Source organism: Canis lupus, chromosome 27, assembly GCF_003254725.2.
Source record: "Canis lupus dingo isolate Sandy chromosome 27, ASM325472v2, whole genome shotgun sequence".
In the NCBI taxonomy this organism is placed as follows: Eukaryota; Metazoa; Chordata; class Mammalia; order Carnivora; family Canidae; genus Canis; species Canis lupus.
This window is the reverse complement of record NC_064269.1, coordinates 35,852,967-35,857,270: the sequence shown is the minus strand read 5'-3', so window position 1 is coordinate 35,857,270 and position 4,304 is coordinate 35,852,967.

Here is a 4,304-nt window from a genome sequence, read left to right as displayed (position 1 = left end):
GGCATGGAACCTCCTTAAGATTCTCTCTGTCTCTCTCCTTCTGCTTCTGCCCCTCTCTCTCCTGCTCGCGCTCTCTCTTTTTTTGAGATAGAGAGAGAGAAAGAGGGAAGTAAATATATGAGAACTGGTATCATTTCATAAGATTGGCTTACAATACATTTTATTTATATTCATTTATTCAGAATATCAGGAAAAATATAAAGATAACTTAATAAAAAATACATAAAATTTAAAGAAAAATAAAGTTTCCAAACTTAAACTCCTAAAGCTGTAGTCAGGAAGCAAGGAGATCAAACTGTGTAGGGGTCATATGTTTCAAGGTTGGACAATAAACAAGTTGCTCAACACATTTTTTTGTTTGTTTGTTTAGTGACTACTATTTGCTAGATGCTTTTCTAGGCCTTGGGAATGCTTGAAGTAAACAATCCTGACAAAATTTCTTGTCCTTGTGAAGTTTACATTTTAGAGCAGGTGATGGAAAATGCACAAATAAATATGAAACGAGTTCAAGAAAAACAAGATGAGTGAATATAAATCAAGTTGGAGGAAAGAAGAATAATGTTATATTCTGACATTCTCATATCAATATTCTTTTCAGATAACCAACCTTTTCATTGACTTTTACACATAAAACTAGACCTATAATTAGGAAATGTAAGCTAATATTTTCTTACAATCACAATTTTACAACTGGCTTATGAAAGTAAATGAATGGATGCTCAAATGTGGGCTTTGTAAGAGGGAAACCTAAATCACAATTGCCTGAAGTGTCATTTTTATGTTAGTAGCATAAGATTTAAGTAAATTTGTGTCTCTTAAATATAAGATTGAGAAAAAGAGATGGAATAGGTACACTGCATTTAGTTTAGTCTACTCATTTCATTTTGTTCAAATAGGAAGTTTTAGCTCTGTGAGGAAGTTACAAAAACATACCTACAAGTTCAGTTTTTTGAAATAAATACCATGATAAGCTAGGCATGGGAGCTCTGGTGTTTTATATATAGGCTCCTTAACAAACTTACAGAGTGAAGAAAGGCTTCTTAAAGAGGCATATTCTAAAATGAGTCCAGGATGATGTTAAAAAAAAAAAAAGCGAGGGGAAGAGTTAAAAAAAAAAACTTAGTATAAAGAAATAATATGTACACAGACATTCCAATTTCTTAATGCTGAGCACATACTGGATCTGTCATGCTGGAACACTTATTGAGGGTTTGCTCAACACTAGTGATGCTTTGGTGATATGTAAAATTGCAAAAGGACATGACATAATTTTCAGAAAACTTAATTTCTAATAAATGAAATACAACCAGCAAAAATTTATGCAGAAATGATAGTTCAACCACAAAAATATGTGAATGGACTTCATATGGGCATATTTATCCGACCTCTTAAAACTATTGGAGAAAGAAAGTGACAATGGTTTGCAAACAGTATGGGTTCAAGTCATTTAAAAGCACTTACCACCACTTAGCAAACTATTCAGTAATTACTTTTGTTAAATGAAAATAACCACTCACCAAGACCTAATTAACTGGTCTTCTAGGCCAGTAGGATACATGTTCTGCTTGCTGACATGGCTCAGTGTGTATTAAGTTCTTCCTGTGTACACTAAGGGGAGGAGGTGCTGAGGCCATAGTGCAACTTTGTGGTGAGAAAAAGTCCTCTGGGGCAGGATGCTTACTTCAAGCTGTGACACTAAACCTGGATGTGGTCAGAGGTGTATACTGGGCAGTTGCCCAGAAATGAAAGTATAAGGTATGTGGTTAGGACCAAATGGAACTTTTGTAGTCACCTTTTCTGTAAATACGTTTGAATTGATAAGGAACATGTCCAAAAGACAAACCTAAGATTCACAAGAGCAAGGAAGTAATTTAAAAAGACAGAAATAGATCTGAGTCTGGATGTGGATGGACATATTGGAGCAAAGACTCTGAAATTTAGAGAAGAAACTGATGGTTATCAGAAGGGAGGTGGGTGGAGGGATGTTTAAAATACATGAAGAGGATTAAAAGTAAACTCCTCATGATGAGCACTGAGTAATACATAGAATTGTCAATCACTCTATTGTACACTTGAAACTAATATAACACTGCATGTTAACAGTACTGGAAAGTTTTTTAAAAAGTAAAAAAATCCTGCAAACATACTTATTCAGAAACTAAAATATTTATGCAGAACATCCAGCTAGGTATTATGTACTGGGCAAAGTACATATAATATCATAATATTGTCAATCAGTACACTAATAGGATGAATAAAAGGCAGAGATACATAAATCTTGAAAGTATTCTTTGGTGAGAGGGGAGGGGGAACAGGTCCCCATCTTGGCAATGAACTAGTGTTTGGCACAGTTTCTTGAACTCTTAATAGAAAATAATTTCTTGGCCCCCATCTCAGATAACTTTCTGTAATTCTAAAAATAAGCAAATCTGAGATGTCATTTTTTTCCACAAAGAAATATTTTTTATACTAACTTCTTATTCCATGCTAGGAGACTTATTTTTTTATTTGTTTAATATCAATTTACATGCCATAATAAGACAGAAGAGATTTTTCCCTGTGTTATTACTTAGAATTTGTGAATAAACAGCTATGTAAATAGTAGTAACCCTTCCCAAAATTGTTCTTGAGTAAATCACAAGCACGACTTACAAATCAGATGACTTCAAATTTCTATTAGCATCTTACTTATTTTTCTTTGATTGCTTGTTTATTTATCTGCCATTTAACCTCACCTTTCCTGCCAAAGTGGTAATTTGCACATTCATGAAAAAAAATATAGGATGGCATTTACAACTTCCGCATCTTGCATCTAAGTGGATTTTTTATTTCAGTGTTCTAAATAACAAAGGATCCTAGAATTTTATAGGTGTAAAATTTGGATATTACTTAACCCAAGTGTCCAAGGAAATAGACCTACGAATGACATAGTTGCAGATCTGGGTAGAGCCAGTCTCTCAAGTCACAACTTTTTTTTTTTTTTTTAATGCACCTAATACCAGTTGCTTAAATTCTGATTGACTTATTACTGCTTTCTTTATCTCCAACAGATTCATTTGTGTACATATGAATAAAAATACATGTAGCTTAAACTCTACAATTCTTATATTACCCTCTCGGAGAATATGAAAAATACTACTGAAAGCTTTTAATATTCCTTCTGTAGCTTTAGCTAACCTCCTGGAGACTTTCTATACTGCATTAATTATCTCCCCCTATTTTACACAGAAATAACAATACCAAAGTGCAACAAAATGCATAAATACAGGTATACACAGAACATCTTTGATATTTTCATGAAGAGTTTTCTATTTGATTCCTGAGCTAGTATCTATTGAGGACCTCTCTGGGTGGCAAGCATATTGTTTGGCAATGAATATACACAGTTAAATAAAGTATAAAGCACAAACCCTGCCATGTAGTTGTTCACAGTCTATTTAAGACATAGACATAAACATATGGTTTTAAATTTATACATAATATGTAGTGGTAGACACAATAACATCCCTCCCCCCGCAGTGAAATTCAATAAGTAAAACTGTGCTTCTCCATTGTTATAAAAAAATGAATTAATCTTCTCCATCAGAAGTGTTGAAAATGCATAGGCTCATTAAAAATCCAGGAAGGTATTTTGCTGAATGAAATAAGTCAATCAGAGGACAATCATCATAAATGTTCACTCATACGTGGAACATGAGAAATAGTGAAAGGGATTATAAGGGAAAGGAGGGGAACTGAGTGGGAAAAATTAGAGAGGAAGACAATCCATGAGAGACTTTTAACTCTGGGAAACAAACAAAGGGTTGCAGAAGGGGAGGAGGGTAGGGGATATGTATTATAGAAGACAGGATCATACGTGACAATTTCACAATGGATTGCCAATATCAACTAGGAGAAAATGGTGTAGGGAAGATGTCCTGGATTAGGTGATTTGGGGGAATGTTTTATAAAAATATGTTAGATAGCAAGGTGTTTGGCTTAAAACGTACCAAGAACCAAAGATAGAAATGTCAAAGACACAGAAGAGGTAATAAAGATAGCTATATGAAGTTCATTATTGTTGGTTTATTAGGTAAGGTGATAATAACTGGAGATCATGATAGAGCCTGGAACAGTCTGCAATGATAAGAAGCAAGTGTGAGAAGAAAGATTAATAATTTTAAGCTATTTTTTTTGAATAGTAACATGTAGTAATAAAAATCCTTTGAGGATTTTAAAGCAAGAACTGCAAGGTCAGATTTCCATGCTTTGGGTATACAATTTGACCTGCTCAGAGGACAATGCATTTGGTAATGGGAATAAAG